The following is an 11,849-nucleotide window of genomic DNA, read 5'->3' on the forward strand; positions in this document are numbered from 1 at the left end:
CAATCAAAAAAACAGACCCACCCACTGAGTTAGTGCTAGTGGAATCTGTCTTTCTGTAAGTGCCAGATGGAGATCTGGAAAAAAAAAAAAAAAAAAAAGCTCTTTACTAAATGTGGCCAAGATTCCTTGGTACTTGGTGCCAGGGCCAGGATATTAACCCAGATGTCCTAGCCAAATTCAAGGTTGGTTAATTACAGTCTGCCAACCCACCGGGGGGAAAAAAAAAAAAGGCTCTTCTGTTCCCGATTTGAAATCTGAAGAGGTCACTCTTGAAATTCTTGTACAGTACCATCAGTCAATATGTTTTCCCTTAAAAGTGCATTGTAACTCAAGCGCTGATTTAAAGCACATGGATTCCTTGAGTTCTATTTACATGGGAAACATACATTATGTATATTAAAATACATATATAAGATGCTATATTAGTTTAGAACCTCCCTAAACAGTCATCTAAAAAATTCATATTGAGACTAATACCATCACTGCCTTCCAATTAAGATTGAAGACACTTAAAGGCTTATTATCAAACACAGATTTTGAATCATGAATCTTTTTAGACTAAAAAGGAAGGCTTTGCTGCCAGGAGCATAATTCCAGGAAAACGCAATATATGCAAATGTCAGTTACAAGGTCTCCCAGGGCTGAGCAAAAATCCTGCATACAAACAGGAAAGTATATTCTTAATAGCAAGTCTGAACATCAAGTACGGATCTGGCCTTTCTGCCAGCCACTTACTTAAGGTTTCATTGCCAATATAGTCTGTGCATTGCTTAAAATAATATAAACTAAGGTTCAATCTCTAGTTTTCTGTTCACTGGCTGTGTGGCCTTTAAGGCAAGTAACTAAAATTCTTTAAACCTTACTTCCCCCACATTTTCAACTTTTTCTTGAACAAAATCATTAGTATCATGGCTATCTTTCACTATTTTAAAATATTTTAGGGACTTCCCGAGTGGTCCAGTGGCTAAGACTCCAAAACTTCCAATGCAGAGCAGGGGCCTGGTTCAATCCCTGGTCAGAGAACTAGATCCCACATTCTGTAACGAAGACCTAGCACAGACAAATATGTAAGTAGACAAAGATAAATATTAAAAAGAAATTAATATTTTAATACATATATATTTAATACATATTTAAGGACTACAACCTTAAATACAGCCTTAAATTATCTAGTCCCTCCCAAGCTCCTGCCTTGGGACCCTTGCAACTGACTCCTCTGGGATGCTCTTCCCTCAGGGATCAACATTCCCTCACTTCATCTAGATCTCTATTTAAATGCCATTTTCTCAGCAAGGTCTCCTCTCATCACCCTATCTAGAATTTCCATTACCCTACCTCTTGTCCCCAAAACTTGTAGTATTTAGTCTTACCATGTATCACTTTCCAACATACAATAAATTGTATTAACATGGTTACTGTCTGCCTCCCCTACCTGAAGGAAGTTCCAACAACAGGGCTTTCCGTTTTATTTACTGCTGTATCACCAGCACCCAGAACAGCAACTGGCACACAGCAGGTGCTCAATAAATACCTGCTGAGTGAATTCCAAATGAGGCCTCAGTACAGCCCACGTACAGGGGCACTACAGCCCCACAAACTCCCTCTGGGGAGACTACCACACACTACAAAAAAATACTGAAAAAGAGAACTTATTGGTTTGCAGTGATTACAACAGTGTCCATTCTTTATACTAGAGAAAAACAATCGACTTCCCACCTCATTTGTACAAGGAAGAGAAGAAAGAAGCTGATAATTCAGATAAAGTGGAAAATTATACGAGGTGAAAGGCTCATTTTAACACTGCAGAAAGTTTTCTTTTAATGTTAACAAATAGTAAGCCATCTTCCTATGACTTTACTACACTACCTCCAGTTTTGTTTTGTCTTTTTCTACAAAACCAGTCCTGGGACTTCCCTGGTGGTTTTTATAAAACCAGTCCTGGGACTTCCCTGGTGGTTTTTATAAAACTAGTCCTGGGACTTCCCTGGTGGTCCAGTGGCTAAAATTCTGTGCTCCCAATGCAGGGGACCCAGGTTCGACCCCTGGTCAGGGAACCAGATCCCACATGCTGCAACTAAGACCTGGAACAGCCAAATAAATAAATATTAAAAAATAAAAAACAATCCTGAAACTTATGGACCTTATATTTTCAATTAACTGAATAATAAATATTGACTGAACACACGGGACTCTGCAGAATTCTGTAGAGGGTATTATAAAGTGAAAGTCAAGGTCCTTGAAATATACATATAGATATATATCATATACATATGTATACACACACAAACACAAATACCTTGAGATAGATACACACAAACTCTGGGAAGAACAGAAATACATCTGTAATAAATAATGAAGAACAGGCAGCCAATATATGACAAATTCAAAAGTGCCTACCTTTTTGTGGAGCACAGGAGGACCAAGCCACCTCTTACACATCATGATTTGGGTTTGGAATCCCAACAGAGACAGAACTTAAAAGCAAGAGTCAAACATTACTTGCTTAAGTTCATATGCATTCACGGATCACAAGGGATGGCACAGACTCAATGCTTGACAATAGGTTAAAAAAAATGTTTTTAAGGTAAATGAGAAAAATACCAAATTCCAAACTTCTAAAGAACAGAAACCAGATCTGCCTACGTCTCTCTCACTGAAGCACAGGTAAATGCTTAAGCAATTGTTGGTGGAAAAAAAAGAGGGATGGGCGATCTTTATCTTTAGACAGAATACCTTCACAGGGTCCACCCGGTTTGTTGTTCACCCTTTTGAACTAGGCCTAGTGAGAAGCCTAAGCTGTACCTTACCATTTTCTCTGAACCTCAGAAACTCAGGACCAGCCCTTAGCCAAGTAATCACCCACTGTCTTTGCTTTAAGGAGGGCAGACTTGCTCCTTGCAGGAGAGTCACTATACCAATTTAATTACCAAGCACCAGGAGTCAGAATAGTGAGTGAGTGAAGTGAAGTCGCTCAGTCACGTCTGACTCTTTGCGACGCCGTGGACTGTAGCCCACCAGGCTTCTCCGTCCATGGGATTCTCCAGGCAAGAATACTGGAGTGGGTTGCCAGTTCCTTCTCCAGGGGATCTTCCCAACCCAGGGATCGAACCCAGGTCTCCCACACCTCTGAGCCACCAGGGAAGCCCAGGAGTCAGAATACCAGAGCTTAAATCCTGACACTACCACTTATCAGCTCTGTGACCCTGAGCAAGGTTCCTGACCTTTCTATGCCTCTTCTGTAAAATGGGTTAATAGCACTGGATAGCAGCATCATTGGGCTAGGTTAATTGAGACAAAACACTTAAAAGACCTGCCCAGAGCTTGACCACAGGAAGCCCTCAATCAATGTTAATATTTCCAGAGAAAAAAATGCCCCAAAGCTGAGAAACAACATATACCTGAGGATTCTTGCAAAAGGTTATTATTATACCCCAAATCCTAACAGACCTGGTCTCTGGACTTGTACATACTATAGGTAACAGTAGTAATTAAAGGCAAAAAAAACACCAACCACAACCACAACCATAAAAGCAGCAGCAGTTAACACTAGTCCTGAGCTCCTACCGGCCAGGAACTGTCCTAACCTGAAACAGGCAGAAGGCAAGACTGCTGAATCCAACAACCAAAAAAAAGCAGCATATTTTTTCCTCCACCCTCCTTTTTAAACACGTTAATTGGCGCCCAGGTTTTGCTAAAAACAGGTAACTAAAGATTACAGACTTAACGTGTAATTTCTTCATACCAAAGAGGTGGGGCTGGGAAGGGAGGAAGGGGTGGTGCTCGGTCCCTGCCAGATGGAAAAGCCACATGAAGTGGAGCAACAGCGGAGTTCAGGGTTTCTCCGCGGATCAAAAACCACAATTTCTGAAGCACAGGACGTCCAAAGGAGGGCAATCAGGAGGCTCTGCTTTGAAAATAACCTCTGAACAAGTGTCATCTGTCTCCGGAGCCAATCCCCTGACGAGGCAGAAGGTTCGGGTTACGGGGCAGCGGTGTTATTTCGGAAATCCCTGTCACCTCTTGTCATCCACCTTCTCCAAGAATCACGGTCCCATTCGAGGGGGTGGGGTGGGGGACAAAAGCCACGGCCGGCCGGGCCCCAGGCCAGCGAGGCCAGCCCGCCGGCCGGCGCCCGCCTCGGAGGCCACGGCCAGGGTGCCCTCCATGCCGGCTCGCGGGCACCGCTGCCAAGGGCCCGAGGAAGGCTCAGGTGACCGCCGGGGCAACAGGTCCCGCTGGGCCTCGGCCCCCCGGGGGTCCGGCCCGCCGCCCCAGGACTGAGGGGAGCGAAGAGGGCGCCGGGGAGGGAGCGGCGCCTGGGGCGGCGCAGGGGCAAGGAGTCCAAGCTCCATCTTGAGGCGGGCGGAGGGAGGGAAGGCCGGGCTCGGCGCTCACAGGGCCGGCCACTTTCTGGCTCCGGGGAGAGCACCCCCAGGGACTCCTGGCCTCCAGGGCCACCTCCCCGGGGCCCCCCGCGGCCCCACGGGGATGGCCCGGTGCGCGGGACTCGGTCCTCCCTCTTGGATGCCGGGCCCGGTCCCCCCGGCCCCGAGCCGGGCAGGCAGGAGCCGGTCGGGCAGGGAGAGAAGGGAAGTGTGAGGAGGGGATGGGGAAGGAGAGAGGGCCCGCGCCGCGCCCCACTCACCGCTCGCCGCCGCCTCGGTCGCCGCCAGTCGCCACCACCTGCCCCAACTGCAGCAGCAGCAGCCGCCTCGCGGCCGCCGCCTCCCGCCTCCCGGCTCGTCAGCTCCGGGCGGGGGAGAGCGTGACGCGCCGCCGCGGGGCCGGTAGGGCGCGCGCCGCCTGGAGAAGACGCCGCGGCGGCTCCTCCCCGCGCGCTCCGCCGCCGCGCCCACCGCGGCCAGCCCCGCGCCCCGAACCTCGCGGCCGGCACCCCGCAACCCGCGTCGGGCCCAAACTCCACCCCCACCCCCGCAACACACACACACACACACACCGCCTCCTCTTTGTCTGCACCCGCCGCGGCTCCCGGGAGGCGAACCCCAGACCCCGGGCGCGCCCGCGTCCCGCCCTCAGAATCCAAAGAGGACCGGACGGGGAGGAAGGTACCGGGAAACCCATGAGGCCTGGACTAAGGGGCTTCTCATCATCTCGCTTCATTCCCCATTTTCTGAAAGTGTGCCCAGAATTTGCAAGTCACACCCGATCAGCCGGATCACACAGCCGGTTGGTTTAGAGCTGATTTCCCCCCCAGACCCCCAGGGTGAGAAACCCTTTGAAACAAGCTAGGAGGAGCGGCCAACAGCTGGCTAAGTTTCAGGAGCACCCTCTTCTGCCCTCCTCGCCCTCCAGGGAAGATTCGGGATGAGGAATCCCTGGGGAAAACGCTGAAAGGCGCTGCCTACAGCAGGTGAAGCTTGGGAAGGACCATCTCTGCTCTCCCTTTCCCTCCAGGGAGAGACCGAAGCCCAACACTTGCTCTATTACTTTGAGAAAAGCTTCTTTTATTCGCCCCAGCCGCTTGCACTGAAGCCCTGGTTAAGGTCCTGGTCCTCCCACCTCCCCCCGGGGATCTCCTTTAAAAGCTTTTGAAAGGAACTGGAGGAAAGGCATCAGCAGCCTGCTCCTGGCTGGTGCAGCGGAGGGCGGCCAGCATTTCACTCCCATGGACCATGGCAACCCCAGAAGCTTGGCAGCTCCTGGGAGAGGAATTTGCAGCTGTCAGTGGAAGCCCAGGATTTTGCAGCGACTCAGTGGTGGATAGGCGGCCAGGGGCTTCTTCCTCCTCTCTGCTAGAAGGGAATAATCAGGAGGGTGACCCCTTTGCTGACCCTTATTCAAAGCACCGGTGCTGCCTGGACCAATAGGCGTGCACAGAGCAGGGGAAGGAAACTACATTGAAAATGCATGGAGTTCTGAACAAATAAGAAAATTCATCTGCTGGCCTCTCCCCTCCAGTCACCTTTAAAGACACAAAAATTCTGTCTCTTAATTCAACATCGCATTAGTTTGCAAGTTGAAGCCAAAGTGTGGTGGCACCCCAATAGTATACAGTGGCTTCGTGGTGGCTCAGATGGTAAAGAATCTGCCTACAATGCAGGAGACCCGGGTTCGACCCCTGGGTTGGGAAGATCCCCTGGAGAAGGTAATGGCAACCCACTCCAGTGTTGTTGTCTGGAAAATTCCATGGACAAAGGAGCCTGGTGGGCTACAGTCCATGGGGTCACAAAGAATCAGACGCAACTGAATGACTAACACACACACACACATTCCTAACCTGAAAGGCACACCTTCCTCTCTCATCTGAACATTTTTCAGCTCTAATACACAACCTATGTAATCATAGATGCTATAGAAAGAGGCACAGAACACCGTTAATTGTGGGGTGCAAATATAAACATTTCGGAGGACTTCCCTGGCCACCCACCATCCTTTTCAGGGGGTGCAGGTTCAAACCTTGGTCAGGAAACTAGATCCCACATGCCGCATGGCACAGTGAAAGCAAAAAACATGTTTTTCACTTTTCTCCTCTACTCATTCTTCTGAGCCTATCTTTATTTCTAAATGCCTTTATTTTCTTCATTCTGGACTTTTTTTTTTTTTTTTTTGCATTAATTTTTGTTTTTAAAGTATTACATCAAAACAGTAGCTGTCTTGACTGCTGAGTTTTTGGTGCCCCCTTAAATTTTGTGACCAAGGCCTAGTCCCAGCCCTGCAACCTAGGCATTGACTGTGTTTAGTCCCATGATTTGGCTGGTATTAGGACAAAAGAAGTTTCTCAGTTCTGTTTCATAAAAAGCATTCACATTCCATTTTCAGAGATTTCAGAGCTTAGCCACTGAGGTTTTTTTTAATGTATGTCTGCTGTAAAATTATTACAATTCAATTGACAAAAGTTTGGAAGATGGAGGGAAATGGCAGAGGTTGAAAGTCAGTAGGAGCTCCCAGATCTTCATTTTGCCAAGTGGGGAAATCATTAAATACTTTTTTTGGTAAAAAAAAAAAAATAAAGGTTTACTCATATCTTTAGGGCTTCCCTGGTGGCTCGGACGGTAAAGCAGGCCTCTGCCTGCTATGCTGGAGGCCTGGGTTCGATTCCTGGGTTGGGAAGATCCCCTGGAGGAGGGCATGGCAACCCACTCCAGTATTCCTGCCTGGAGACTCCCCATGGACAGAGGAGCCTGACGGGCTACTGTCCATGGGGTTGAAAAGAGTAGGACACAACTGAATGACTAAGCACATATCATTCAATTATCCCATAAGAATAACCACAAATAGTAGTAGACCTGTGTGGAGGGAAAGAGGTAGTAGTCCTTCAGTCATAACACAAAGTCAATAGATAATGTCTACAGATGCTAAATAAATAGCAATATAAGTATACTTTTACATACATGGATGTTACTTCCTGAAGAACTGAAGACAAAAAATTAACGGTGTCTGTGGAACAGGATTGGGGGGGATTCGCAGAACAACGTTACCTTTCGTTAAAAACCCTGATGTTCTTTATTTTTTTTAATGTGCATGCATTACTTTAACTTCTTTTTTTTTAAAAAGTATTTAAGGTCCTCAAACAAATGAATTTAAGAGTGTAAAGTCCTCAAACAAATGAATAGAGAATATTCTCTGCAAAGTGATGCATGTCCATAGTTTCTTTCTAGACAGCTCTTTAGATTCACTCTCTCTGACAGCTTTCTGCTGTAGAGCCGGTTTATTTATTACCTGTCCTACTCCACCCCTCCTAGCATGTAACTTTCAAGAGAGCAAGGATTGTTGGTTCATTGCTCTAGCTGCATCCCCAGAATATATTTGGTTCACAGTAGTTTGGTTTCTTAAAGGATTTAATGTAAGACTTTAGGTGCTACGTAACTAGGGACATTTTTCCAGTATTTTGTCTTTATTTTTTTAAAGAACAATAGGTATTCATTATTTAAATTAAAACAAGCGAATGAAGAAAACAAAGCAGTTATAATCCCATACATCCAGAGAAAATTACTATAAACAATGGTTCTAAATTCATTCATTACTGTCTATTTTAAATATTTCACTAAGGCACAAATAGTTCTTATTACCATTCAGAAACAATACTTAGTATAAAATAGTGGTTGAAGAGTACTTTGTAAATTTCTGAAAGATGTGAGGATTTATATAGCTTTTAAAATGAAAAATGAAACAAAAGCTGTCAAAACAAGAATACTCTTTTAATTAAAAGTAAATTTTTTTCTTTTTTTTTCCTTTTTCTTAAGTTCCTGAACTGTAACAGATATCAATTAAAAATATAAATTCTTAAAAAAATATATATATAAATTCTTCAGTTATAAAATAAATAAGTCATGAGGATATAACATACAATATGGCGACTACAGTTAGTAATATTATACTGCATATTTAAAAGTTGCTAAGAGAGTAAATCTTGAAAGTCTTCATCACAAGGAAAAAAAGTATTTTTTGCAACTGTGTCTGGTTAACTAGCCTTATTATGGTGATCATTTCATAATATATACAAATATTGAATCATTTTTATACTTGAAATTAATATTATATGTCACTTATACCTCAATAAAAATTTGTAAGTGTAACTCCTAAGAGATAGTCCATACTTAAAACAATATTTATAAAGAAGACACAGGAATTCATTTTCACTATGGTATTTTTTAAATCACATCTACTTTTATTAGCATTGTTTCATAAACCAGAGTCAAATTAATTTCATTCACTCATCCATCAAATATTCACTGACCTCCTACTGTGTCCAGGCACTGTTCCAGGTATTAGGGGAGCACAGCAGTGAAGATTAAGTCCCTACCCTTCAACCTTGACTTTTACTGCTCTGTGGTTTACTAAATCAAGGTGGGATAATCACTGTTCCATGAATTTCACTGGTCTTATCTTCAGAGTGGACATAATGCACTAGACCATACTCCCTGTCAACTTCATTCAGTTGCTAAAAATTAAAAGATTTACAATGTCACATACAAAAAAAATGCTTACCCTTGGTGTTTAAAGAAATATTAATATTTCCTTGCAAAAGTACTACGTGCTAAGTAACTTCAGTCGTGTTCAACTATTTGCGACCCTATAGACTGTAGCCCTCCAGGCTCCTCTGTCCATGGGATTCTCCAGGCAAAAATACTGGAGTGGGTTGCCATTCCCTCCTCCAGGGGATCTTCCTGACCCAAGGATCAAACCTGAGGATCTTACCTCTCCTGCATTGGCAGGTGGGCTCTTTATCACTAGCATCACCTGGGAAGCCCCAAGGTGAAAGTCACTCAGTTATGTCCTACTCTTTGCTACCCCATGGACTGTAGCCCACCAGGCTCCTCTGTCCATGGAATTCTCCAGGCAAGAATACTGAAGTGGGTAGCCATTCCCTTCTCCAGGGGATCTTCCTGACCTAAGGATTGATCCCGGGTCTTCTGAATTGCAGGCGGATTCTTTATCATCTGAGCCTTCCTAGAAGCCCAGGGCGCTGGTTCATTTAATCAAAAATAGCTAATCCGGGGACTTCCTTGACTGTCCAGTGGTCAAGACATTTGCTTCCAAGGCAGCCAAGTTCGATCCTTGGTTGGGGAGCTAAGATCCCACATGCCTTGTGGTCAGAAAACCAAAACATAAAACAGAAGTAATATTGTAACAAATTCAATAAAAACTTTAAAAATAGTTCACATCAAAAAAAGAGAAAAAAAATCTTAAAAAAATAAAAACGACTGATCCAGAGCAAGACTGCGTCTTAAAGCTCAGAAAAGAAACCAAAAAATAAATCCCACAACACAACGAAGCATTTGGACTATTTTGGACTGAAAATTTTTCAGTCCAAAATTTATCACTGATAAATTTCCAAATTTTATCGCTGAAACCAATTAAAACTATCTGCCATATCTACTTTATACAAAGAATGCTGATGGTTGTGGTTTTTTGGAATTTTTTATAAAGAAAAACAATGAAAGAATGACAAGCTGCTAAATTTAAATTCAGAGATCACTTCTCAAGGAGAACCATCTGTGACTACAAAAGCCGTATTGTACCCATTCAGTTAACAAAGAACAACATCAGTAGGGCACCACATAGCATGATGTTAACTGTATTTAGGGCCTTTTAAATAGACTACTGCTTTGAGAGCGTGTACTTTCACGATGAGGGGGTTGAACAAGATGACTTATAAAGTTCTTATCACAAACATTTAAAAAATTCTGTGACTTCTAGCCAGTGAAGCAAAACATTTGTGAAATCAGTGGTTGATGCAGCAGTTTTAATCTAATGCAACAAATATTTGTTGAGTACATGAGAAGTTGATTCTGTCTGCAGCAAGAAAAAAAAAAAAAATCAAGCAGACTCAGACAAATACATGTACACACAGGTTCACAGAAACACTATTAACAACAGCCAAAAGGCGGAAGCAAGTCAAATGTCCATCAGTAGGTGAAAGGATAAACAAATTGTGATATATATGTACAATGCAGTATTACTCAGTCAAAAAAAATGGAGTACTGATACATGTTACATGAAAGATGGAAGGGAAAAGGAGACTAGGGCAGCTGAGGATGAGATGGTTGGATAGCATCACCAATTCAATGGACATGATCTTGGACAAACTCTGGGAGATAGTGAAAGATAGAGAGGCCAGGTGTGTGCAAAGAATCAGACATGACTTAGCAACTGAACAACAACATGCTACAAGCTGGGTGAACATCGAAAACATTATGCTGAGAGAAAGAAGCCAGACACAAGAGATCACATATTGTCTGACTCCATTTATATGATATATCCAGAAAGGATATTTATATGAGATAGCCAGAAATATGTAAAGCCATAGAGACAGAAAATAGATTACTGGGGGATTAGTGGGGGAGAGGCAAGTTGGAATCTACTGTTTAATGGGTTTATGTCTCCTTTGGGGTGAAAAAAAATGTCTGGAACTAGATAGAAGTAGTTGTGGCATACTAAATGCTACTGAATTTTATACTTTAAAATTATTAATTTGGGGGACTTCCCTGGTGGTCCAGGGGCTGAGACTCTGAGTTCCTAATGCAGGGGGTCTGGGTTCAATCCCTAGACAGGGAACTAGATCTCACATGCTGAACCTAAGATCCAGTGCAGCCAAATAAATAAATATTTGTAATGGTTAATTTTATCTTATGTGAATAGTATCTCAATAAAAATACATAGATAAATAAATGAAAGTAATAAAGATTCAAAAAAAAAAGAAAAAGACAAGTAGAGAATATGTGAAAACCAGGTAGGTGGGAGATTTTAGAAAAGAGATTTTTTCATTGGAAGGATTAAAGTCTTTCCCAACTTTAATATTCTGTTATTTTAAAAATTGAGCCTCTTTCTTAGCATTCAATCACAACTGTGTTAGATCGAAAAAGTCCAACTGTACAAAAGAGACTAAAATTAAATTTGACCTATAAATTAAGGAAATGAGTACCAGGAATTTTCAGCCACTGCCAGTGCTTGTATTCCAATAAAATGACTAAATCTCGTTTAGACAACTTGTAGAAGGAAAGGCTCAAACCAAACAGCCAGATTTGGGCTTCCCTGGTGGTTCAGTGGTTGGGAATCTGCCTGCCAATGCAGGGGGCACGGGTTTGATCGCTGGTCAGGGAAGATTCTAAGCCTGTGCGCCAGCACTGGTGAGTCTGTGCTCTAGAGCCCGTGCTGCCCAATAAGAGAAGCCACTCCAACGAGAAGCCCTTACACCTCAACTACAGAAAGCCCTCTCACAGCAACAAAGACCCAGTATAGCTAAAATTAAATACATAAATAACTAAGCAGATTTAGTATGCTCCTCATTCTTTTTTTTTTTTTTTTGCTCCTCATTCTTACATCCCAGAAATACTAGTTTTAAATTGATTTCAAACAAAAAGTACTAGATTAACTAGTTTATTTAA

General features: G+C 43.4%; 1 protein-coding gene across 3 annotated transcripts in view; it reads right to left on the reverse strand.

The window, feature by feature from the left end:
• The window catches only part of CLIP1 (CAP-Gly domain containing linker protein 1), a 115,259-nt gene extending 110,484 nt beyond the window's left edge, over window positions 1–4,775 (reverse strand). For all 3 annotated transcript variants that reach the window (XM_061141989.1, XM_061141990.1, XM_061141988.1), the window contains exon 1: window positions 4,646–4,775. The gene's annotated coding sequence lies outside the window, so the exon portion shown is untranslated. The remainder of the gene's footprint in view (window positions 1–4,645) is intronic.
• Between the last annotated feature and the right edge of the window lie 7,074 nt (window positions 4,776–11,849).

This window comes from Dama dama, chromosome 5 (genome assembly GCF_033118175.1).
Source record: "Dama dama isolate Ldn47 chromosome 5, ASM3311817v1, whole genome shotgun sequence".
Taxonomy (NCBI): domain Eukaryota; kingdom Metazoa; phylum Chordata; class Mammalia; order Artiodactyla; family Cervidae; genus Dama; species Dama dama.